Source organism: Oncorhynchus gorbuscha, linkage group LG15 (genome assembly GCF_021184085.1).
Source record: "Oncorhynchus gorbuscha isolate QuinsamMale2020 ecotype Even-year linkage group LG15, OgorEven_v1.0, whole genome shotgun sequence".
In the NCBI taxonomy this organism is placed as follows: Eukaryota; Metazoa; Chordata; class Actinopteri; order Salmoniformes; family Salmonidae; genus Oncorhynchus; species Oncorhynchus gorbuscha.
In genome coordinates, this window is record NC_060187.1 from 33,795,603 (window position 1) to 33,823,402 (window position 27,800).

At 42.2% G+C, this 27,800-nt stretch overlaps 1 long non-coding RNA gene across 1 annotated transcript in view; it reads right to left on the minus strand.

Moving 5' to 3' along the window:
- LOC123996972 overlaps positions 1–20,309 on the minus strand; it is a 55,928-nt gene extending 35,619 nt beyond the window's left edge. The window contains exon 1 of the long non-coding RNA XR_006832061.1: positions 20,117–20,309. This is a non-coding gene — a long non-coding RNA (uncharacterized LOC123996972). The remainder of the gene's footprint in view (positions 1–20,116) is intronic.
- Between the last annotated feature and the right edge of the window lie 7,491 nt (positions 20,310–27,800).

Below are 27,800 nucleotides of genomic sequence, written 5' to 3' on the forward strand. Positions count from 1 at the left end.
GATACAAGTATGCTCCAGACACACAAGGCTGGACCGCCATCTGACAGGGCTGAGCTGCCTTTGATAGAGGTGGAAAGCTTTGTTTTGATGGCCGTCCAGGGCTCTGAGTCAAAATGGCTATCTTGTGGTGGACTTTGTGAAAGCCGGGGAAATCTGGTAAAAAATAAAGACTATTCCCTTGCTACTGCACACACACAAAAATAATGTTTTGTGGTAAGTGGCTGGACAAAGAGAGCCTTTAAAGGCATTTAGTATCCATCTGCAGAGAAATACCAATGCTCACTATCACTCATCTACTGCAAATCCTCTATTTCAATTATGAAATAGTTCAAAGTGCCTAAATAAAATGTTTATTTTGGTGTCCTCTCAAAAATAGTTTAAATTGTCATTTCTAAAAATGCCCACAGATATCTATTGACATAAAAAGAAAGGTTACTTCATGGGGTACTTTTTTATATGAGGTTACAACGAATGACAGACATTATCAGTTTTCTTACAAAAACATATGATGTCATAGGAGCCTGTATAAAGAAGAAAAATGAATGCATCCACACACAACCATCTCATATACATTTTGGGAGAAATATAAATCTACACTGTCCTGGAAATTCAAAATCATATACAAAGAAAATGGTGAATGAAACTTGCATATGTGATGTGAGTTGAATGAGGGTCACCCTGCCATGCAGTATGAGTCCAGTAGTAGCCTACAGACAGGGCCAGAGAGAGAGAGAGAGAGAGAGAGAGAAAGATTTGTGTATTTCTTAAGCGTCTAAAGCCAGGTTTATACTCCGGTGGAATGTCTGTAGACTGTCGCTGCGACTGTCTGTTTCCTTGTTACACAGACATGAAAAAAGTTCAACTTTGACCCTGTTGCTGCCTCCGTTGTCATGGGTACATGGGACAGGCTTTGCACAGGCTGTGACTGGAGCTACGTAACCATGACAACGAATCTAACATTTTCAATCAAACGCCTGGTTAACAGCTAGCTGGTTAACAATTGCATACTACATAGCTAAAATACAGAATACCTACAGAATACATAAAAACATACATTTAACATTATGGAGGACTGTATTTTTGTAGAATGGCTGTTAAGTGCAGTTATGGTACATCCTTGTCTCTATGCAGTTGAGACAAATTACTATAAAGATGCCCGGAAAGAAGTGAACTCCTGGCTAGCAATTACTAGCCAGCTTAATTCAGCCCATAAGTAAACTGACGTTAGCAGAGCTAGCTAGATAGCAAAGCTAATTCTTGACTACTTAATCTATGACGCATCAAACAAACAAACAAATATATGTTTAAATAAAATTGATTGCTCTAGCCATTCACATCCGCACACAGTTGAATTCGGAAGTTTACATACACCTTAGCCATTTAAACTCAGTTTTTCACAATTCCTGACATTTAATCCTAGTAAAGAATCCCTAATTTAGGTCAGTTAGGATCACCATTTAAATTCAAGAATGTGAAATGTCATAATAATAGTAGAGAGAATGATTTATTTCAGCTTTTATTTCTTTCATCACATTCCCTGTGGGTCAGAGGTTTACATACACTCAATTAGTACTTGGTAGCATTGCCTTTAAAGTGTTTAACTTGGGTCAAATGTTTCGATAGCCTTCCACAAGCTTCCCACAATAAGTTGGGTGAATTTTGGCCCATTCCTCCTGACAGAGCTGGTGTAACTGAGTCAGGTTTGTAGGCCTTGCTTGCACACATTTTTCAGTTCTCCTCACAAATTTGCTATAGGATTGAGGTCAGGGCTTTGTGATGGGCACTCCATTACCTTGACTTTGTTGTCCTTAAGCCATTTTGCCACAACCTTGGAAAGATGCATTTGGAAGACCCATTCGCGACCAAGCTTTAACTTCTTGACTGATGTCTTGAGATGTTGCTTCAATATATCCACATAATTGTCCTTCCTGATGATTCCATCTATTTTGTGAAGTGCACCAGACCGTCCTGCAGCAAGCACCCCCACAACATGATGCTGCCACCCCCGTGCTTCACGGCTGGGATGATGTCATTCGGCTTGCAAGCCTCCCCCTTTTCCCTCCTAACGTAACAATGGTCATTATGGCCAAACATTTGTATTTTTGTTTCATCAGACCAGAGGACATTTCTCCAAAAGGTATGATCTTTGTCCCCATGTGCAGTTGCAAACCGTAGTCTGGCTTTTTTATGGCGGTTTTGGAGCAGTGGCTTCTTCCTTGCTGAGTGGCCTTTCAGGTTATGTCGATATAGGACTTGTTTTACTGTGGATATAGATACTTTTGTACCTGTTTCCCCCAGCATCTTCACATGGGCCTTTGCTGTTGTTCTGGGATTGATTTGCACTTTTCGCACCAAAGTATGTTAATCTCTAGGAGACATAATGTGTCTCCTTCCTGAGCGGTATGATGGCTGCGTGGTCCCATGGTGTTTATACTTGTGTACTATTGTTTTTACAGATGAATGTGGCACCTTCAGGTGTTTGGAAATTGCTCCCAAGGATGAACCAGACTTGTGGAGGTCTACAAATGTTTTTCTTGGCTGATTTCTTTTGATTTTCCCATGATGTCAAGTAAGAGTTCAAAGGTATGCCTTGAAATACATCCACAGGTACACCTCCAATTGACTCAGATTATGTCAATTAGCCTATCAGAAACTTCTAAAGCCATGACATCATTTTCTGGAATTTTCCAAGCTGTTTGAAGGCACAGTCAACTTAGTGTATGATAACTTCTGACCCACTGGGAAAAAAATATCTATGTCATGCACAAAGTAGATGTCCTAACCGACTTGCCAAAACTATAGTTTGTTTACAAGAAATTGTGAAGTGGTTGAAAAACTAGTTTTAACGACTCCAACCTAAGTGTATGTAAACTTCTGACAACTGAATGTAACAAAATCCACCACCACAAACAAATATCCACCAAACTAATCTACCCATAACAGCCTACCTCAACAAGATTAACCCGCTAACTGGTGAATTGCATTGCCTTTACTTTTTGTCAATGAGTCTAGCCTATTACTAACTGTAGGGTCAGAGTCATTCTTACCCCTGCTTTCCCATTGGTTGGCAATGAGTTTTTTTGATGATTGCGGATGGCAGGTAGCCTAGTGGATAGAGTGTTGGACTAGTAACCGAAATGTTGCGAGATCGAATCCCCAAGGTAAAAATCTGTTGTTCTGCCCCTGAACAAGACAGTTAACCTACTGTTCCTTGCCTAGTTAAATAAAGGTCAAATTAAAAAAAGTAATTTAAAGAATGATTTAGGTAGGGAGCAAAAAGTGATTGGAGCCAGTTGAATGTTGCCGGTGGCATTTGTAGGTAATGTGAGAAGAGTACATGGTTGTCTGTTTTCATCTCCCTAATGAGAGTCTGGTATTCTCCACGTTGCTGTCTCCTACTGTTAAAACAAATCAAATAATAATCATAAGGAATAAGGTTTTGAAGTGTCAGGAAATATATATACACATTGTAGAATAATAGTGAAGACATCAAAACTATGAAATAACACATGTGGAATCATGTAATAACCAAAAAAGTCTTAAACAAATCTAAATATATTTTAGATATGAGATTCTTCAAAGTAGTCACCCTTTGCCTTGATGACAGCTTTGCACACTCTTGGCATTCTCTTAACCAGCTTCATGAGGTAGTCACCTGGAATGCATTTCCATTAACAGGTGTGCCTGGTTAAAAGGACATTTGTGGAATTTCTTTCCTTCTTAATGCGTTTGAGCCAATCAGTTGTGTAGTGACCAGGTATGGGGTGGTATACAGAAGATAGCCCTATTTGGTAAAAGACCAAGTCCATATGGCAGGAACAGCTCAAATAAGCAAAGAGAAACAATAGTCCATCATTACTGTAAGACATGAAGATAAGTCAATACAGAACATTTCAAGAACCATGAAAGTTTCTTCAAGTGCAGTTGCAAAAACCATCAAGCGCTATAATGAAACTGGCTCTCATGAGGACCACCACAGGAAAGGAATACTCAGTTACCTTTGCTGCAGAGGATAAGATCATTAGAGTTAACAGAATGCAGCCCAAATAAAAGTAACAGACACATCTCAACATCAACTGTTCAGAGGAGACTGTGTGAATCAGGCCTTCATGGTTGAAATGCTGCAAAGAAACCACTACTAAAGGACACCCATAAGACGAAGAGACTTGCTTGGGCCAAGAAACATGAGCAATGGACATTAGACCGGTGGAAATCTGTCCTTTCATCTGAGTCCAAATGTGAGATTTTTGGTTCAAACCGCCGTGTTTTTGTGAGACGCAGAGAAGGTGAACGGATTTCTTTGCATATGTGGTTTCCACCATGAAACATGGAGGAGGAGGTGTTAATTATTTATTTTTATTTCACCTTTATTTATCCAGGTAGGCCAGTTGAGAACAAGTTCTCATTTACAACTGCAACTTTTTTTCTTTAAAAACAACAACTGATATTTAACCCCTTTTTTTTGGGTAGACACAAAACTGTTTTAAGATGGAATTGTTTGAAGATTGTCATACCATGAATACAACAGGTATTTACAGACCTTACAGTGAAATGCTTACTTACAAGCCCTTAACCAACAATGAAGTTTAGTAAAAATAAAAGTAACAAATAATTAAAGAGCAGCAGTAAAATAACAATAGCAAGGCTATATACAGGGGGTACCGGTACAGAGTCAATGTGTGGGGGCACCGGTTAGTCGAAGTAATTGGGGTAATATGTAAATGTCGGTAGAGTTATTAAAGTGATAATAACCAGAGAGTAGCAGCAGCGTAGAGGGGGGGGGGGCAATGCAAATAGTCTGCGTAGCCATTTGATTCGATGTTCAGGAGTCTTATGGCTTGGGGGTAGAGGCTGTTTAGAAGCCTCTTGGACCTGGACTTGGCGCTTCAGTACCGCTTGCCGTACGGTAGCAGAGAGAACAGTCTATGACTGGGGTGGCTGGAGTCTGACAATTTTTAGGGCCTTCCTCTGACACCGCCTGGTATAGAGGTCCTGGATGCCAGGAAGCTTGGCCCCAGTGATGTACTGGGTCGTACCGGTATCGGTCACTTTCCGACAAGTCCCGTGACACTTGTGAAAAATGGAGAACACCATCGTCTTAGCGAGAATCTCCCCTTTCTACAATGGGGTCACATCAGTTTATAGCCCAAATGGTTTTCGTGATAAGACCGATTTTCTGTATGTCTCATGGTTTGACAAACACAGCTGTAGCTCAGCGACCTTCCAACCCAGATGCGAAAGGCCGCCATAGGCAGATGTGGTGGATTGAGAAGCAGCCCATGCTGAAAGGGATTTTTTTATTGACAGGGAGGGGGGAGAGATCACACCATGGAGTTAATGTGAGAAGACCAGAAAGACCTGCGACACAGTACCCTCTACCATCAGACAAGACATGACTTGACACACATTTCTCATTTCCTTAGCTTTCTTACCCCTTCTTTAAACACTAGTTGTAGAATTTCACAACTAGCTCATAAAGGCCTGTGGCCCACGGGAAGATAAATCTTTGGCGTTTGCCTGTCTGTGAAAAGCAAAGAGAGCCTTTGACTTATGGAGGCTTACGACGTCCATTGTCACCATTAGGAATGGCAGGAACTCCATGGGAAAGATCCCAATGAAAGGAGGAGGGGGGGGAACTAGTGGCAAGTGCATGCAACAGTTTGCAACATTTGCCTGTGTGTGTGTGTGTGTGTGTGTGTGTGTGTGTGTGTGTGTGTGTGTGTGTGTGTGTGTGTGTGTGTGTGTGTGTGTGTGTGTGTGTGTGTGTGTGTGTGTGTGTGTGTGTGTGTGTGTGTGTGTGTGTGTGTGTGTGTGTGTGTGTGTGTGTGTGTGTGTGTGCGTGTGTGTACGTGCCCCTGCCAGAGAGCACTTAATAGCTGTCAGCTCTTTACCTCCCACTGTTAACATCTGCTATGCTTAACGTTGCCATGTAACTCAGTAGTACAGCAGATACAGGCTAATAGAATCAAATGATCCCACGCTGCCAACCCTCATCACGTTACACGCACACATTTCATTATGACGCAACAAGCAGATTTGTTGTTAGATGATTATCAATCTAGAGTAAGCTTGAGGCTGGCGTAAAACCGAAACATACTGCTCACGTAAGGCGTATAAGTAATCTGCTTAAATCCCTATTTTCTTATCACATCACATTCATATTAAATTAGTAGCTAATAGCATGTAACAAGAGTTAGGTACAGTTTATGGTCAATTCCTGCTGTTTAAGTATATCATTTCGGACATTCAATTCAAACGGCAATTCTTAGCTACATGTTGTTTCTGCTAACTGTTCACAGTTGACAATGTTTTCAGCTGAAGTGAGTCTTTTTGATAATAACATTTTATTGAATATATGCACATTACACATTTAGTTACCATTTTGAGATTTTTCAGGTGCGGATTTTGAACAATGTCAAAGTATCTGCCATACTTTTAGCAGTAATGAACTGACTAGTCGACCAAGATACAAGACCCACCTCTGCAATAATGTACATTTAAAAAGAGCTCTGTTTCTAAGTGAGTGTGTCTGGGAGTGTGAAAGGCCAGGACAGAGGAACAATGACAGCTGTCTGTCTGTCTCTGGCATGGCATTGTTGCTCAGGCATTTGGGCCAGGACCTGACATACATCCAAGATGCAGACTCGCTGGACTACCCCCAACTACCCCCAATTCCCCCATTGATGTTTGTTCAAAATCAATAAAAATGATCTTGGAGTCCATATGCCATTTGGCAGCTCCATCTTGTGGCGTCATCTTTAGAATATAGAGGCCATACTGTACAATGGAGTAGCCGAGCGCATGTAATTTGTCAGGCTAATCTCCAGCACACTTACATTGATTTTTCCCCCTCTCGTGATTCCTTAGCCTCTAGTCATTATGAACACAAAAACGAACTTAATCATATAGTGTGTTAATGCATGGGTCACAATAACCTCCATGTTCTTGCCCTCTGGTAATTTCAGGCTTTCTTTATATTTTCTTCTGAAGTCTTTTTACAGGTCAACTGTCCTATTTTTGGAAAATGGAAAATGTGCAGTTGCGCAAATGTTGGCCTCATCTTTTCTGAACTAGAATAGAAATGTATTTAAAAATCTCTTCTTCTCTCTCCTTTGATTATGTTTCATAAACTGTACGTTTGATATGATGATACACAGGGAGTGTTCTCTTCAAATCTATTTTATATACACTGCCTTCAAAAAAGTATTCACACCCCTTGACCTTTTCACATTTTGTTGTGTTACAATGTGGGATTAAAATGGATTGAATTCAGATTTTTGGGGAGGTAAATGATTTACACAAAATACTTTGTAATATCAAAGTGGAATAAAAATACAAATGTGAAAAATAAAACACGAACACGAATGTGTTGATTTGATAAGTATTCAACCCTCTGAGACAATACATGTTAGAATCTCCTTTGGCAGCGATTACAGCTGTGATTCTTTCTGGGTAAGTCTCTAAGAGCTTTCCACACCTGGACTGTGCAACATTTTCCCATTATTCTTTTGAAAATTCTTCAAGCCCTGTCAAATTGGTTGTTGATTATTGCTAGACAACCCTTTTCAGGTCTTGCAATAGATTTTCAAGCAGATTTAAGTCAAAACTGTAAATTGGCCAGTAGTGAAAATTCCCTTTTTTCTTGGTATGCAACTCCAGTGTAGATTTGGCCTTGTGTTTTAGATTATTGTCCTGCTGAAAGGCGAATTCATCTCCTGGTGTCTGGCGGAAAGCAGATTGAACCAGGTTTTCCTCTAGGATTTTGCCCATGCTTAGCTCCATTCCATTTATTTTTCATCCTGAAAAACATTCCAGTCCTTAACGATTACAAGATTACCCATAACATGATGCAGCCACCACTATGCTTAAAAATATGGAGTGTAGTACACTTTGTATTCAGAACCAAAATGTAATTGCTTTGCCACATTTTTACAGTATTGCTTTATTGCCTTGTTGAGAACAGGTTGCATGTTTTGTACGATTTTATTCTATACGGGCTTCCTTCTTTTCCATCTGTCAGTTAGGTTAGTGTTGTGGAATAACTACAATGTTGTTGATCCATCCTCAGTTTCCTCCTATCACAGCCATTAAACTCTGTAACTGTTTTAAAGTCACCATTGGCCTCATGGTTTACTTCCTCTCCGGCAACTGAGTTAGGAAGGACGCCTGTATCTTTGTAGTGACTGGGTTTATTGATACACCATACAAACTGTAATTAATAACGAACACCATGCTCAAATGATATTAAATGTATCTTTTTATCCATCTACCTCCCTGATCTTTGTGGTTTATTCTGTGTTTGAAATTCACTGCTGGACCGAGGGATCTTACAGGTAATTGTATGTGTGGGGTACAGAGATGAGGTAGTCATTCAAAAATCATGTTAAACACTATTATTGCACACAGAGTAAGTCCATGCAACTTATGTGACTTGTTTAGCACATTTTTGCTCCTGAACTTTAGGCTTGTCATAACTAAAGGGTTGAATACTTATTGACTCACGACATTTCAGATTTTCATTTCTAATAAATTAGTAAACATTTCTAAAAAACACAATTCCACTTTGGCATTAGGTAGTGTGTGTAGGACAGTGACACAAAACCTCAATTGAATCCAGTTTAAATTCAGGCTGTAACTAGAAAATATAGAAAAAGTAAAGGGGTGTGAATACTTTTTGAAGGCACTGTATGCCGTTTGAGACAAAAGATTGTGTTATTTTAATTACTTCATCGCTTGTGTTGTATATAATCAAATCATAGTTGTCGAACAATATTGAATTCTACAAAAAATATTTATATGGCCTTGACATAGCCCACCTGAGAATTCCTAACATCGGACACGTTGTATTAGAGCTAATAGACACACCTAATTTCTCCATATATCAATGGTACTCAGTCCTGAATAAAGTATACCATTCAAAGGAGCTTACTGGCTACCTCATGCCTGTATGAATAACTATGATGGATTTAACCCTTCTACCATCAATCAGGCTGAGAGACTACTCTAGATGGCGGTGATGATAATGTTGTTGTTTTTTTTTGGGGGGGGGGGGATTACAATCCACTCCAGAGCAGAGTTTGATTTTAAGTGGATGTCCTCTATATAGTAGCTGGTAAGACACACAACATACTGGTATACTCATGCCATTCAGAACAATGGTTCTCACAGAGCATGACAACGTGGCACAGCACTAAGCCTATTACTCTTTTCACCTTCCCAGAGTTCTGCTCAAAATGCCACGTATCAATAGGGGTTGCTGTACTATCGGGAACCTTATTAAAGAATCCAAGCATATCCAGCACTATCACAAACAACACACTGTGAATCTGTATTTCTTGTGTTGTTTGCCAAAAGTATAATTTACACCAAAGCTCTTGAGAAAAAAAAAAACTCTTGTGGCATCTGTGTCACCTACTCTCTTAAAGGCTTTACTCGTCATGTGCTTATCTGCTCCAGTCAAATGTATTTCTTATCGAAGAGAGTGAGGGGGGAGCCTTCTGACAATACTGCTGTTATCAAATTTCTTCAGCCGAGTCCCCATGTCATTCAGCAGTCAGATGGTCTCCAGTTTGATTGATGGATGGGCTTCCCAACAAATAAAAAGGGATCAACAGCTTTGCACCTCTCTCCCCATCGGAGACCCGAGTGAAACATTCCTCCGTAACAAAGGCGGGATTACGGATGTATTAGCTCTCCATCGACTACGGCCTCCTGCTCCTGTCAATACTTTGCACATAATAACCTGAAGCAACGATAAGGAAACAAAAGGCAGGCGAGATAGGAGCCGGATGGGAAGATAAATCAATAGGAGTGAGGGAAAGTTTTTTCAAAGACACACTGTCAGGCCTGGGGAAGAATTTCTTCGGACGAAGCGATGGGATAATGGCCCCTGACACGAGGACAATGAGCCCTCCAGGCCCATCAGGGAACTGCCGGTTGGTCGGTCGGCTGGCCTCAATAGGACCAGGAAGATAAGAGGCACAGGGGACGGTCGGTGAGTCTACTCAGCCCCACTCACAGGGACACAACACAAGGGCTGTGCTGGACCCTCAGCCCTCTGGCATCCTCAATGCTCCTTCTGTTAGTTTCTATCGTTATGCAATATGTATTTCAATGAATCGCTGATGCACTGAGAGAACAGTGTCCACATAGCTTTGCAGAGGCTCCTCATGAGTGTCTGTTTGAACATATCAAGGTTACATTCACATTTCCTATAGCCATTCCTGATCATTTTCACTTCTTCTCTGAAAGGCCCAAGGTAACTAATGTGATTTATGGCTTTATGTGGACACATTTCTGGAATAGTATAAAGCCTTTCCATTTACCAACCCTGAGCGACTACCGGAAGTGTATAAGTGTCTCCAGTGACAAAGAAACATTTTGGAGGATTTGTTGGTTCACAAATCTGGTGAGGTATACAGTACTAATAACTGGACGAGAGGAAATCAGGGTAATTGTTTCCACATTCCTAATTAAATAATTTCCCTCCTGTTTCACTAAACCATCATATGTCTGGTGTTGGAAGGTGCAAGTAATAAAGAAAGAAAGAAAGAAAGAGGGAGAGAGAGAGAGAGAGGGAGAGAGAGAGAGAGGGGGGAACTAGAGCTCTGGAAAATTAATGAGAAATGAGAAAAGAGGGCTATGCATGTTCTGTCTGCAGAAGGCTGTCACACAAAGACACAATAAACCCTTGGAACAAACAGGCACTTCAAAAAAAATAGCCCAGAAACAGTGAGCAAATTCAATTACAGAAGTAATTAGAAGATATAGGGCAAGGCTGCCTTTTGGGACTGTGCCAGAAAACATGAATTAATAGGAGTGAATAGGAGGAGGTTGCACTGGTAATTAAGAGGCAATCACCTATGTCAATGAATACCTTAAAAAAACACAGAATGGAAACTATTAATTCAGTGATCAAAAATATTTTGAAGATGATTAATACAGCAAATTCATTTTCAAAGACTCATTTCTGGAAAGATAGCAAGACAATTGCACATAATGTGCTCCTTCTGGCATTTATATTGCTAATTAAATTTTGATAATTTGCAGAGGCATTTGAGAATTATCTGTAAAACAGCAAAGGCAGCATTTGGCAAATATTGTCTTTACTGTTTAACAGTGCTTTCAGTTCTTGCACCGGCAGAGATCTGATAAAAGCCCGTCTTCAAACTGAGACCTTTCAAAGCAAACTGAGCAAAAACTTACAATTTCACTTCAACTTCTCTTATCATTCATTAGTGCCTCCTCCTAATGAGACAATAGCAGCAATTAAATTACCAGATAAGAATAAAATAAATAATAACTTTGCTAATTTACCTCCCACGGGAGAAGCTATCGTTTCTGCCTGATGAATTTTGTATAAACACACACTGTGTTTGTAAACTAATTAATCCATTGACAAAATCCCGAAAGATGAAAAGCTTTGAGCTCCATAAAGAGGTAACAGATAGAGAGGACTAAAGCGAGTTGCAGAATAAAAGAGTGTTGGAGTAAATAAACAACAAGCCACATGGCACTGTGAAAAATAGTTTCGTGTCGCCTATGCAGAACATACAGTGAGTGTACAAAACATTAAGAACACCTTCATAATATTGAGTTGCGCTCAGTCAGAAGAGTTTCCCTCAGAACAGCCTCAATTCGTCGGGGCATGGACTCTACAAGGTGTCGGAAGCGTTCCACAGGGATGCTGACCCATGTGGACTCCAATGCTTCATACAGTTGTGTCAAGTTGGCTGGATGTCCTTTGGGTGGTGGACCATTCTTGATACACACGGGAAACTGTTGAGCGTGAAAAACCCAGCAGCATTGCCGTTCTTGACACGGTGCGCCTGGCACCTACTCAAAATGTTGTCTTGCCCATTCACCCTCTGAATGGTACACATACACAATTCATGTCTCAATTGTCTCAAGGCTTAACAATCCTTCTTTAACCTGTCTCCTCCCCTTCATCTACACTGATTGAAGTGGATTTAACAAGTGACATCAATAAGGGATCATAGCTTTCACTTGGTCAGTCTATGTCTATGTATTGGAATGTATGTTTCATGCAGTCAGTGTATATGGTATTCTTTTCATCCGATGGTTCTCAATCATAATCATTCTTATTAATCATTCAGTTCTAAATAATTATATGTGATAAAGAGTGTGTGCAGTGCTGGAACACCACAGGCAAGACATGGTACACGGTACAGAGCATGGGAGAATTGCTATAGACTGAAAACCTCAACTTTGAGCTCTATTCATTCATAAGTCCCTGATACTGGAGTACGTAAACAGAGAGAAAACACCTACTGTAGCAACGAAGGTGCTCCTTATACCCTGAGTAGAATTCATTTAAGATCAAACTCGAGTCTTGTAATTTTCATCATATCTATCTTTTGAAGGAAAGAAATGGGGACCAAGCAGGGTGCTCCAATGAGATGCATTTTAAGTTCAAGATCTTTGAGGATTAGCCTTTCTTTTTGTAAAATAGGAGATTTCCATACGCAATATTTCCATATTCATACATGTTAGCATTTAGAGCCACTTTATGACTGATATGAGAGGAGAATTCCACTTCATATTATCAACAGTGACGATCTGGGGTCATAAAAGCCCAATACCCTGAAGGGGATGGATAACACTAATATGCTTTCACATTTCAATGGGGAACTAGTCCCTTATTTACAGCAGAAAGTATATCATTTACTGCAGAGTGTAGAGAGAAAAGTGGATGGACATAGACTGACTGGCCCTCAGAGTTTATCATCATCGCCAAGAGATGAATTCTGAAAGACCAATTATCACTTAAATGGAATTAAGCCCAAAGATGGACTGTCATGGTCAACATTCTATTTTCCCAGTCAAGTCTTGAGGGAGCATCGCTCTGAACCAAAGACCCAAAACAAACTTAACTGGAAATGTGATTAGTATTTAAAGTATCCAAATCATTAATGATCAAACACGGCACTCCGTTTCAGCACGGTCATGTGAGGCAGAGATTATACATGTGATCTGGAGGCTTAAACGATTTAGTCAATTATGAACGTTATCTAAAATGCTTTAATTTCCTATTCAGCCCTTCCATAGGAGCGTCACATTTGTCAATGATGCGTGATTAAACACAGATTGCAACAACATGAGATCTGTCACATCTGGTGGCAGAGGGACCTGAGATCTTAACGAAGGAATGAGGGAGGATTCAAACTTTCCCTCTTCAGCCTTGGCATCCGATTAACACCAGGCTTTGGTGGGATGCCAGCGATGGGGCCATCTGTGTCCCTTAACCCTCAAGATGGCAGATGTAGAAGCAGATTGATTTTCGATTCAGCTGGATACACAATCACTGCTTCATGAACGTCAAGTGCGAGCTGTGACTTGCTACCGTTTCCTGTCATTTTCAGCCAACTCAAATGAGGCAATAAATCACATCTGTACCCAAATTAAATAATTTTCACTCTATACAGGAGGGAATTTACCTATAATAGAGACTAGGGTAATTACTTATCCTAATAGCTAACTTTAAAAAAGTTTGATTCACACTAGATGTGCCTTGTGATTTCAACTATCCATTACAAATCTTCAACAATGTTTCCATTTAGCAATGACAATGTGACATTACTATGGGTTTACATGATATCAGATGGAACCATGTCAGAGGTAAGGGTGGCCAGGTCTTCTCCACAGTCAGGGGGCCAGTCTCAGTCAAGCAAGCCAGCCTCCCCATTGCCTTTTCTTTTGTAATATTGAGCTCCGTATCTTAGCCCCTGCCTGCACCTCACTGACTTCCATTCAATATCCAAATAACCGTGTTTTTGTGGTGGTAATTGCTCTCGTTTTCTCAGTGCCCCACGGTGGCTTCACTTCTTACCAGCCTGCGGTAGATGGAGACTCCTCTGGTCCCAGTCTGTGAGTGGTGGAGACTCCTCTGGATCCATCATGTGAGAGGTGGAGACTCATCTGGCCCCAGACTGTGAGGGGTGGAGACTCCTCTGGATCCATCATGTGAGAGGTGGAGACTCATCTGGCCCCAGACTGTGAGGGGTGGAGACTCCTCTGGATCCATCATGTGAGAGGTGGAGACTCATCTGGCCCCAGACTGTGAGGGGTGGAGACTCCTCTGGATCCATCATGTGAGAGGTGGAGACTCATCTGGCCCCAGACTGTGAGGGGTGGAGACTCCTCTGGATCCATCATGTGAGAGGTGGAGACTCATCTGGCCCCAGACTGTGAGGGGTGGAGACCTCTCTGCCCCCAGACTGTGGGTGGTGGAGACTCTTCTGGTCCCAGTCTGTGAGTGGTGGAGACTCCTCTGGATCCATCATGTGAGAGGTGGAGACTCATTTGGCCCCAGACTGTGAGTGGTGGAGACTCCTCTGGATCCATCATGTGAGAGGTGGAGACTCATCTGGCCCCAGACTGTGAGTGGTGGAGACTCCTCTGGATCCATCATGTGAGAGGTGGAGACTCATCTGGCCCCAGACTGTGAGTGGTGGAAACTCCTCTGGATCCATCATGTGAGAGGTGGAGACTCATCTGGCCCCAGACTGTGAGGGGTGGAGACCTCTCTGCCCCCAGACTGTGGGTGGTGGAGACTCTTCTGGCCCCAGTCTGTGAGTGGTGGAGACTTTTCTGGCCCCAGTCTGTGAGTGGTGGAGACTCTTCTGGTCTCAGTCTGTGAGTGGCGGAGACTCCTCTGGCCCCAGACTGTGAGGGGTGGAGACCTCTCTGGCCCCAGACTGTGAGTGGTGGAGACTCTTCTGGCCCCAGACTGTGAGGGGTGGAGACCTCTCTGCCCTCAGACTGTGAGTGGTGGAGACTCTTCTGGCCCCAGTCTGTGAGTGGTGGAGACTCTTCTGGCCCCAGTCTGTGAGTGGTGGAGACTTTTCTGGCCCCAGTCTGTGAGTGGTGGAGACTCTTCTGGTCTCAGTCTGTGAGTGATGGAGACTTCTGGCCCCAGTCTGTGAGTGGTGGAGACTCTTCTGGCCCCAGTCTGTGAGTGGTGGAGACTCTCTGGCCCCAGCATGTGAGAGGTGGAGACTCATCTGGCCCCAGAGAGAGGGCTAGTGTTGGGATAGTGTGTTCTGTGGGCTAATAAGACTCTTCTCAGCTCTGCACCACATCTTCTCCAACACACATATCAGCACACAGCCAATGACACCTGACACCCTCAAGCCATACATAGGTTTCTATAAGAGATGGTGACAGCAGAGGTCTTCCACGCCTTTTCAATCCACAGCGGTCCGAACTACAGTCCCATTGTAACGTGTTTCATTGACTGGCTTAATATCATCCAAATTGGTAATTATGACGTGGTATAACAGAATCAAACAAAATATTTCATTTTGAGGAGGCAACTGCAAAACAGCTGAATAGCTCGTAAAGATTTTATTCCCTTATGTCTCTCCAACCATGGGAAAGATCTGACCGAGCTGAAATTCCCCAAAACTCCATCAGAAGTTGAAAATTGAAAAGCCATTGATCTTTCTTTTGAGACAGTCCAGCCCTTTGTGATGTGAGCAGCACAGCCACCCTTTTTCCATGTGGGAAAGGAGAAGTGTCCTCCCTGCTGTGGACCTTCAGTCTCTGGGAACACCCTGTCTGGTCTTCTTGCCTGCCATCCATCCCCTGGGGACAGACCGGACAGAACTACAAGGGTCCCTCTGGACTGTCCAGGAATTTCAGTAATCCAACATGCAGCATAGCACACCAACAGTCATGCACACCCACACACACACACACACACACACACACACACACACACACACACACACACACACACACACACACACACACACACACACACACACACACACACACACACACACACACACACACACACACACACACACACACACACACACACACACACACACACACACACAAAGGCAGGTAGACAGATGCACACACACACACACACACAAAGGCAGGTAGACAGATGCACACACACACACATACACACAAAGGCAGGTAGACAGATGCACACACACACACACTCAAGCACACAAACACACACGTCACGTGTGTTTGACTTTCTGCATATTGAAAGAGATTTACACTGACAGTAAAATCCCACATTTCAATCATCAGTGTTATCTCAGGACAGATAGCGGCAGACAAAATCTGCTATTCAAAAAGTGTTATTGTTCATCGAACTGGCCATTTGATTTCCCTCTAATCTTATTTCCCTCATATCCCGTTTTTGAACAGGGAACAGTTTCAAGTACTGACCAACATGCAAGCTGAATTCCTATGACGCCCATGAGCTGCTGGGCCTGGCTGGCTGGGTGTGCAGGTCTGCCACATACAGATCATGTCTAAACACTGTATTGTCCACTACCGGGAAAAACAATCCCCTCTCTGACATTCCCAGCATGAAATGGAAACTAGTCCAAACTGAGGAAATTGTTTTATTTGTCAACTTTACCAGTCACATGTATTTAGGTTTGGAACCGTGAAAAAAAAACGTGAAAAAAACATAAACGGCACACATTTCCACTTGGACAAGTTGTTTTGACTGTTCATGTATCTCCCTACTTTCTTCCAGGAGCACACACTTCCATGATTAGTTTTCCAACAATTGGGATAGCGATTCACTGATCTGCGAGATCAGACATCACACGAGCATTTGGCGCTTCATGTGGAGAGGCTGCTGTGGTGCTCTTTGTGGACTGAGGGGTGAAAGAGGCTTAATTCCTCCAATGTTAATGTAGAGTAAATTCCTTGTTGGGATGTGGCGGCTGTCGGAAGCTGCCGATGGCCGGTGTGAGCCAGGGTCAGAGCCGCTGCTGGAGATTAGATTTTCTCTCTGCCTGTCCAGAGAGGGAGAGGAGCGCGACGCAATGAGGGGGATTTGCGCTCTCAACCTCGAGGATAGATGTTCACATCACAAAAAGCCCCACCGCAAATTGCACTTATTGAATAGCTAATTTGGCAGTCTCAGTTCAGCGGGGCTTAAGAGGAGAGAAGAGTGTGAGGAGGATGAACACAAAGCTGCAGAAAACAAAAGGCAGCAGCTCCTGCGAGGCTAGGCCTGGATGAGGAGAGCTGCGCCCGGCGAGAGGAGAGGAAGGAGAGAGGAGAGGGTGGGCTGGGGGGCTTCCTGGATGAGGGGCATGCAAGCAGCACACAGAGCATTTGTGAGGCTGCCCAGCCTGCACCCATTGTTTTCTGACCTGCCACTACCTTCATTAGCACTGGAGTAGCTAGTCGACTGTAGGGCAGATAGTCAGTCATCCGTGTGTAACTCTCACTATATCGTCATCAGACTGTCATCATGGACAGCACAAAGTTACTCACAGTAGTCTCAACTTTTTAGCCATCGTTTGATATAAGAGTGTGCGATACAACCCAGGTAAACAAAATAACTGAAAATATTTTCTATCCCAGCTGGGGAAGAGTTGCTTGCTACTTCAGCATAAACGACTATAAACATGCCCAAAAAGAAGGTATTTTTCTTTTCATAAGACCTCAATGGGCTTGGCATCTACACAAGATTAGTAAAGTTGTTTTGATGTCTCCTTGCCAATAAACTCAATTCCTGTGATCAAAGTGGATCTGTCACATGTTAAAGCTGATCAAAAGCACCACTGAGATTCTGAATCAGAAAACAACTGACTAGAAATTCCTAAACTCCAGAACCTAAGAACGTAATACCCTTCAATTACCATAATAAAAGAATAACTGCAATAGTAACTACATGAAACATAACAATAATATTTGTTGAAGGCAAACGTATCTGTATAATAAGCCACGGAATTAAATCACAGTGTATGATGTTGATAGCCGACTGGTTTATTGACACAGTGCGTCTGTTTAAAACATGTGTCCTCTTGATTGGAAAATGCTTAGAAATTGTCATAGCCTATATGAAAAAGAAAAAATGCTGCATTGCTATGGGTTAATTGTAATGTAGCACAAAATCCACTTCTGCTGCTTTTAGAGTTGAAAAGTTTGAGTGAGTGGAGCTGTTGCCAGCAGCCATATGTTTTCATAACTACTCATCTCCCTCCACTACACCCATCAGTCCCCATTAGCAACTTAATGTCCACCCTAAAACACCAGGCATGGAAACAGATGTGCTTTTTGGACCGAAACATACGTGGAACATAATGGAGAGCACATCCACTGTCCACCAGGCTTACCATCACCAGACCACATTAACAGTTATTCTCTTTTAAAAATGTCACTTGCTTGCACTGCCGACAACTTGGTCTTCTGTTAGCATGTACTCTCACTGAGTGCACATAATGGCTGAAATGGATGATGAAGAGACAGAGGCAGGAAAAAAATACACACATACACAAAGGAGTCCTAAGAAAGGAGCCCTGTAATGTGGTACTCTGCTGCTCAGACCTGTAGGGGTAGGAGGCAGCATCTTTACGGTGTATCCAAGCAGCACTAAAATACACTGTCCGTGCCCAGTCAGGGCCATTTTTTCTAGCCGCAAGGGCTCCTTTACACTACACTGGAAACCCTTTGTACTAATTGCTAGATTGTACCAGATTTTCCAGTTCAATTCCACCCTATAATTGTCTGACAATGATGGGCAAGGAAGGGGAAAACTTCATGCTCCAGCACCGTACGGGGCAGTGGATTGAAAATGACTCAAGGAAGTGAGTCACACGTGTGTGTGTGTGTGTGTGTGTGTGTGTGTGTGTGTGTGTGTGTGTGTGTGTGTGTGTGTGTGTGTGTGTGTGTGTGTGTGTGTGTGTGTGTGTGTGTGTGTGTGTGTGTGTGTGTGTGTGTGTGTGTGTGTGTGTGTGTGTGTGTGTGTGTGTGTGTGGTTAAGCCAACCAAGACTGTCTCAGTCCTCCCTTCAATTCTTGTTTCCGTGGATGCCGACTCCACTGAAGCCCACTCTCCAGCGAGCACAGCCGAGAGGAGAACCAAGCCTCCCTTCTATCCCACCATCACCCTACTTCAAACATACATCCTCCTTCCACCTCTCCTTTCCTCCACCCCTCACTGACACACCACCATTTAGAATGACTAGAATCACACGCTTACACCGCAATACTCTCAATCCTCTCACAAAATTAACTTTGATGTGGTTAGAAAAACACTAATAACTGACAAGTAATATGTACATCAGTCATATATAAACAATACCCAAAAGCACAGTAATAACCACATCATATAATACGAAAAATGTACTATATTAATTTGATTTCCGAGGAACTGAAATTCAGTCTGTCTTTTGCTTCAACAAATGATTTTAAGCTGCATGTTCGATTCGACCTTCCCTCGTGTCATCTAAGTGAGAAGTGGCCCACCCCCATTCAGGCAGGCTGGCTATGGTCTGTCACTCTGCATACTAGCAGCTGAAGAAAGGATAAATAAATAAATAAGTAACATTACATCTGTTTTGACTTAAATTAATGTGCAGCGAGAGACATAACTATTTTACATGTGTGCTGGTGCAGGCACAGAGCACCTGCAATCCAAAAGGAAAAAGGTACCAGCATAGAGCAGCCCTCTCGCCCTCGCCCCCTCCAGGTGCTAGTCTAGTCTATAAACAGCAGTGAAGTAACTGAGCAAGAGAGAGCACATACTGTAACACAGACCCACACACCCTGCCTGCCACGAGCTGCTCTTACCCGACTCTGCCTAGACCTGCACCAACACAGGAGGTATGGTTATTGATCGTCTGCATTCCAAATCAAAACAGCCAGCATGCTCGTCTTTAGTCGTTCCACACACTCCATACATACATTTGCACCTGAGCACAAATTTCCTCACAGGGCCAAAGATCCAGAAAGAAAGAAAGAAAGAAAGAAAGAAAGAAAGAAAGAAAGAAAGAAAGAAAGAAAGAAAGAAAGAAAGAAAGAAAGAAAGAAAGAAAGAAAGAAAGAAAGAAAGAAAGAAAGAAAGAAAGAAAGAAAGAAAGAAAGAGAGAAAGAAAGAAAGAAAGAAAGAAAGAAAGAGGGAGGGAGGGAGAGGCAGAAAGAGAGGGAAAGGGAGAAAGGAAGAGGGAGAGGCAGAAAGAGAGGGAAAGGGAGAAAGGAAGAGGGAGAGGCAGAAAGAGAGGGAAAGGGAGAAAGGAAGAGGGAGAGGCAGAAAGAGAGGGAAAGGGAGAAAGGAAGAGAGAGACCAGCATACAAGAGGAGAAACAGCTGTGTAGTAGCAGTCAGCTTACCTTTTCCCCGCACTGCTCTTAGGGCCTAGACCTGCAGACACATCCATGGTGGTCTCCCCCTAAGCCCAGAGCCCATATTGAGTGAAGCAGGGCCGCCTCATGACTCCCACAGCCCGGCAGCTCTGCGCTTTAGCAACTAGAAGAGCACAAGACTAACATGTCTTCCCCTCTGCCTCAGCCTGCTTTAGTGTAAGGGGAGCTAGGAATGCACTGGCTATAGACTTTTGTCCAAGCTGTAGGTCTTTTTTAGTGAAGCAAGATTAGTTCATACAAAACTCAACAATACAGCACCGAAACCCATTGTTGATATTCAACATTTTTCACATTGCGGGACAGAATAGACAATACGGTAGCTAGGAAACCATGGGCTGGATTACAAACTGATAATATCTCATCCTTTCGCAGGCCTGTAATCCTTTTCATTGAGCGGTGGACGGAGCAGACGTAAACCCAAATCAATATCGGTGTAACTGGACTGGGGGTGCGGGGGTGTCAGGATGTTTTCACTTGTGCTGCACCCTTCACCAGAGTTTTGTTGTTGTTGAGATTCAGACGGGCTTTGGAAACAGACCTGAATAGACACTTCTACATAAGCCAGTCTTAGCTAGCTTTCAAAATGATGACTATCACAAAATACTATACTGCTATAAAAAAAGAGTGTTTGTTACAGTACAATTTACACTTGAACAAATCCCCCTGAAAAAATAACAACCAAAACAATGTGTTTCTATGTGAAATATGTTTCAGGAAAAATACAGAAACATTGGCACCAATGTGCATTTTAATTGTAATATAATTTGAGTAATAATAATAAAGTATATTTGTACAGGCATTTACATAATAATCCAAATGAACCTTTAAATGTTTGCTAATTTAACATCAACATTACAGTTGTGTAACATATATTCAAACAGGTATGAATTATTCCAAGTTAAAACCACAGAGGCAGGTGAAGAGCAAAAAAGGCTGATGAGAGATCTTACCATGGCTGCTGTACCTGTGTGACTGATCCACTCCCTGCTCTGCTCCAGCTGCCATGTTTTTCCAGGGCTCCTGAATCCTCTAGGGTAGCCAGAGAGAAGGGATCGTTCAACCCCTTTCTTTTCACCACTTCTGCAATTGACCAATTGACAACTGATTGATGGTTATCTTTTCACAACAAAAAAGGGAGAAATTACCATCTCTAAAGCTATGTACAGTAAAAAGCCCCAAGAGTAAATTACATGTTGCTAAAATCCCTCCTTCACTCTGTCCTCACGATGGCAGGCAAACAAAAAAGTTTCCTTTTTGCCACTTCTGGGGCACTGTAGATTTGGCCTTCCCTGCCAACTGCACAGAGAACTTGACAGCTTCTTTAAATGGGGCAGCACAAAGGGCCTTGAATGAGGGATGGTACCATGCCGGACGGCCATTCTCCGGAAAGGCCTATTCTTTGCATTGAAAACAGAAGGCTTGTGAAAAAACCAGATAAGCCATATCTGAATAAGAGCTGGGACACTGCTTCAAGTGACCTTGGGGAGGGGGAGATTCTATGTAGCGAAGCTTTTCAGATAGACACAGTGCATTCTCTGCATCCAAATAAACAGGCCAAATAGAAGCAGCACAGTTGCTTATCAAAATCTTTGCTTGGTTGAGTCACCTTTTCATGCATCCAGTGCTCACTGTGTTTCATCAAGATCAGTCAAATAGAACAGTGAAATACACCAGGAGGCCTCCTCTCATTAATACATCTACTACACCTAACCATGCACTATCCAATGCAATGACAGTGACTTATTATGCTTAAGCAATTATTTTTGCCCCTGATGGTCTACATAGCACATACCCCCCATCTCTGAGCATCCTGAATGGTCTGAGAGTAAAGAAAGGAGAAAGGAGGGATCGAGGGGGGCTGAGGAGGAGGATGTCTGGGGGCCAGTGATGCAGGCAGCCCCAGCCCAGAACACTCAGCTGCCAACAGGGGCCAGGGCTCTTTGTATGGAAGCACAATCCTCAAACCCCCCTTTTCATTTTCACAGCCTCTCAATCAGAGCAGATGGGACCCTACCAAGAAGACATCAACTTTGGAGGAGTAGAGTCCTCTATTCAAGGACCCCAGTTAGAGAGAAGCTTCTCTGTCAAACAGACCAGTGTTTAAGCATGTTGCTCCAGACATAACGCCCTAATGTGTGAACCATAATATGTAATAGGTAAATATTATTTACAACCGAACCCAATGTTATCTCTAGAAATTGACATACAGTTCTTCCCTACTCAAACAGAACGGAACATACTTCATCCTAATTCTTTTGATTTGTTTGATTTCAATTCCTAGATACATGATGCGTCAGCCACGTTTTATTAATGAACCGCTGTAGGGAACTCTCAAATTGATATAAACAAATTGATAACAGGAGAAGGGAAGCAAAGGGTGTAGATATTGGAACCATGCTGTTTTCCTCCACTTGGTAACAATCTGTTGGGTTTAATTGTTCATTCATAGTATGAATACTTAAATAGGTGGCTCAGCATCAGGTCAGGATAATGACTCTATCCTTAGCTACTGAACCCAAATTGCTACTCGTTTCATGTTACCATGGAAATATTCCACAATGTCTATGATTAAACTTCAGTGTTAGATATTGAGGCATACTGTAGTTCGCAATGAAGACATCTCCACACACACTTCCATTCTCTCTCTTTTCTCCTTCCCTCTTCCTCTTTCATACACACAGGCTTGATTCCTTTACTGTATGTCTTGATATAATTGGTGACATTTTAAAATGACATTAAAATAGGGGTTAATTCAGGGATACATGTGGCCTAAAACCAAATAAATCTAGTGGAGTCATTTTCAGTTCAACAGTCTTGGCTGTCTGATCCTGTGTGTTGTGGTCCTCAGGTCAGAGCCACTGATCGACCAGAATACTGAACAAAGCAGTGATGGACAGTTGGACACACAAGGTCAGGAACATCTCAGCCTTTACACACCATCTATCACACATCAGGCCTGGCGTAAACACAACCTGGGCTCTCACCACGTCTCTCAGCATCGATCGCTTCCTGCCACAACATCCACAGCAACACGTAGTAAAAACGTTCAGACGTACCATTTTATTTTCTCTCTACTCCGTTTTTTTTTTTAGGAAATTAGCTTGAGCAGAGAAAGGTAAAACAAAACAATAAATAACACATGAATAAAACATTGCAATAAATATAGAATATTTGTCATTTATACATATGCGTTTTACCATTTTGGTGTGGTTTGTGTGGGTGCAACATCCATGACGGAGCCTATAGAAAATTCTTGATGAAGAGCCTGCCTGTGCCAGTGCCAGCCCCTGAGGCCTCTGTCCCCTGCCTCTGTGGCTCTCCCTCCATGGGGAAATGTGATTACATGTGTATGAGTGGTAGGTGCTGAGCAGAGAGCGGCTGACACCCGGAAGGCACACTTTGCCACCTCCATGTAAGCCTCTTGTCCAAACAAGTCAGATCTGGGGGTGAGGCAAGACACCCCAAATTGTCTCTCTCAGTGTGACCCTGTCAATCAATGAGGATGTCGGTTACCTCCGGAGTAACAACACAGAAATAGCCATCATTACCTGCTCCCAGACCATTATCCATGAAGCGTGATCATCCAATGAGTGTATCCAGACACCGTTTAAGAATACAACTGTCATAATATTTCTAGACACCAAGCTGAATGCAAATTACAAAGAGGAGAAAAATACAACCATGATTTGATTTGGGCAGAACAGAACATCAGATTCCTCAGTGGGCTATAGAGGCATTCGCTTACATTCGTATTGTTGCTGACAGAGAGAGAATGCCAGAAGCAGAAGCCTTGTGTTTTCCTATGGCTCAGTGGTTGTTAGGTTTGATAACATTGCATTAGAGAGATGATCTTTGTCAACACTGCCCGGCTGATGTCATATCTCCAATGACACTGTACACGTCACTACACTCAATTGGGAAAATGACAATGGGAGCATAGGGGTGCAGTATAACTACATGGACTGCTCCACTGCAGCATGAGAGACTGGGAGGTAACCTGATCCAGTCTCTGGTCTTCTTGCACTGCCAAGCAGATATTACTCTGTCTACAGTTGACGGCCAGCCCATCCCCACCTGGCTGAATCTACACTACTCGTTACGGTTAGATCTCTTCACTCTTATATATTTCACAATTTGTTGCGTTACAAAGTGGGATTGAAAAATATTTAATTGTGATTTATTTTGTTATTGATCTGCATAAAATACTCCATAATGTCAAAGTGAAAAGAATATTCTACACATTTTTACAAATTAATACATTTTTCATAACAAAAATATAGTCGTTGCATAACTATTCACCCCCTGTGTATAGGCAAGCCTAAATTAATTCAGGAGTCAAATTTGGCTTAACAAATCACATAATAAGGACTCTACCCTGTCCTCTGTCCTCCATACATACAACATCTGTAAGGTCCCTCAGTTAAGTATTGCATTTCAAGCACAGATTCAACTACAAAGACCAGGAAACTTTTCGAAAGCCTCAAAGAGTGGTAGTGATTGGTAGACATTTAAGCATGGTCAAGTTAATAATTATACTGTTGATGATGTATTAAACCACCCAGACACATTAAAGATACAATTGAATGATCAGTTATGAAAAGCCAACTGACATTTACTCCTGAGGTGCTGACCTGTTGCACCCTCTACATTGTCTACAACCACTGTGATTATTATTATCTGACCCTGCTGGTCATCTATGAACGTTTGAACATCTTAGCCATGTTCTGTTATAATCTCCACCAGGCACAGCCAGGTTTCTTCCTAAGTTCTGGCCTTTCTATGGAGTTTTTCCTGGCCACCATGCTTCTACACCTGCATTGCTTGTTGTTTGGGGTTTTAGGCTGGGTTTCTGTACAGCACTGTAAAAGGGATTTATAAATACATTTGATTGATTGAATTGATTGATTGAATTGTCTTGAACTGAGCTGAAGGACAGGAAGGAAACTGCTCAGGGATGTCACCATGAGGCAATTGGTGACATCCCTGAGTATGGTGTTCAATGGCTGTGACGGGAGAATGCGGTGGATGGATCAACAGCATTGCAGAGACTCCAAAATAATTTGCCAAATGACAGAGTGAAAAGAAGTATAAAAAATACGGTAAAGAAATACTTTTGGGCATAAATGCAAAGCCTTATGTTTGGGGCGAATCCAGCACAACATACCACTGAGAAACTGCCTCCTCATTTTCAAGCATGGTGGAGGCTGCATCATGGTATGGGTATGCTTGACATCAACAAAGACTGGGGAGTTTTTCAGGATGAAAAGAAACTGGATGGAGCTAAGCACAGGCAGAATCCAAGAGGAAAATCTGCTTCAGTCTGCTTTACACAGACACTGAGGGAGGAATTCACCATTTAGGAGGATAATAACCTGCAACACAAGGTCAGATCTACTTGCTTACCAAAACGACAGTGAATATCCCTGAGTGGAAGTTACAGTTTTGAGGGGCGGCAGGGTAGCCTAGTGGTTAGAGCATTGGACTAGTAGCCGGAAGGTTGCAAGTTCAAATCCCAGAGCTGACAAGGTACAAGTCTGTCGTTCTGCCCCTGAACAGGCAGTTAACCCACTGTTCCTAGTCCGTCATTGAAAATAAGAATTTGTTCTTAACTGACTTGCCTAGTAAAATAAAAAATGTAATTAAATTAAACTGCTGGAAAAACTATGGAGGACTTAAAAATGGCTGTCTAGCCATAATCACCTTGACAGAATGTTGAAAAGAATAATGGGCAAATATTGCACAAGCTATGTGTGCAAAACTCAATCCAGTGCGGTCAGAAATGTATATATATTTTCACACTATGAGGTTGGAATAATATTGTGAAAATGATGACACTGCCATCTTAGTGTAAAAGTTGTTTGAAAAGACCGCCTGAAATTTCAGCCTGTTTTGGTGGGATGGAGTTTTGGCTGTAAATTAGTTAACAATAGACCAATAAGAAAGATAGTTCCAAATCTCTCTACCAATAATAGCTAGTTTTCAGTTTTCCCTCCCAGACAGTCCAATTAAAATTCTTGCTTGAGAAATTGCTCTTTGCTAAGAAGCTATTTTTGTTTCTTTTTGTGTTTTGAAAGGTACTTAACTGGTACCCAGAAATGATTTAATATTGAGATCCAAACGGCTTCATTGGACCTTTAAGGTTTAGACACAATGAGAAATCTGATAGTGATCGGTACTTAACACCTCTGCCCAGAGTGGCAGCAGTTAATGTTTTGTTGTTCAATATATAACAGTTTTATCTCCAAAGCAGCTGCCTGTTAGCTGTCCAGAGTCAGTGGAGTAGCTATCTATGTTGTGCTAAATGGCAATGCTAAACATTTAGCCAACGTTAGCTAGCAAGCAATCTGGCAGTATGGGATCATGGAGAGTGAAATAAATGATTTATTAATCTTGCTAGATACTGTAGTAGCTGGGTAAAGCATTTAGTGTTGTGTGCATTGTGCTGCACTTACCACCCCGTTATTTTCATATGAAGTGTGTATGACTGCCTGGCTCAGTTAGCAAGCTACCGTTAGTGTGCACATTCTCAAACTGAACCTAACAAAAACATCCTTCTTCAAGCAAAAAACTCCTTAGGTAGATGTAAAAGATGTATCATGCAGCTTTATTGTTAAAGTCAGAACAATTCTGATGAAAAGGGGGTGGATTACACCAGGAAAAGTTCCCTATTTGTTCCTTGTCACTTCTGTGATTGGCTCAAAGTCATGTTCTCGGTCACTGATGAGCATTGACATTTTACCAGTAGAAATGGCAGGTTCGTTGTGAATAAATCCAAGGGGGTGAATAGCTATAATAGACACTGTACTCTTTACAGTTAGATCTCTTTACTCTTACTCTTTACTGTTACATTTAGACATCAGGAGGTAACAGGGATTTCAATTCATGTTTAAGTCAAAGATTTGCATCATACTTAACATTGTTTAAGTGCAAGGTCCTTGACAGGCCCCCTGAGATCTGGGCTTTGATAAGTCATCTCTCTGTCACACAATAAAATTAATATCTTACACACTGTTGTAGAAGATTTCTAAATCTTTGGTAAATAGGCCTAGGTACACCCCAAACGCTACAGTTGTGTGAGTGAGTGAGTGATAAACAGAAGCTACAGTGTGGAGGTGAGCCTTTTCACACCCTGGTGAGTGAACATCAACACTAAACCCTGAGGGGAAGGTGTGAGCTAGGCCAGGGGACTCTGTTCTCTCAGCAGGGTTGAGGGGGGTGAGAAACATTTCTGTGCTCACACCTGGAGGACAACCTGGTGGTAATGAGCCACTAATGGCCTGGGGCCTGTAGCGGCATCCTCTGGGTTATTAGCATGGTGTTACTATATTATTAATAAGCAAAAGCCTTTTCAATATGCTTGAAGAGAAACAAGATTGTCCAACCTATTGGGTATCTCATTGCATCTCCATATTAAAATGTCCAGAGGGACGGAATAAAGATCATTTTAAAGTGTAACATTTCTGATAGCCAACTTTCTAACTCTGACCATAACTTTGGGACTTTATGGAACTCCCAGAAGGAACAAGTTACTGAGTTGTTTGATTTACACTGAAGACATGACTCTATTATTGTATTGCAGAATTTGTGAATTTGGTCTCTTGTATAATAACTTCTGTACATTCATTTATACTGGATTAAGCGTCATTTCGTT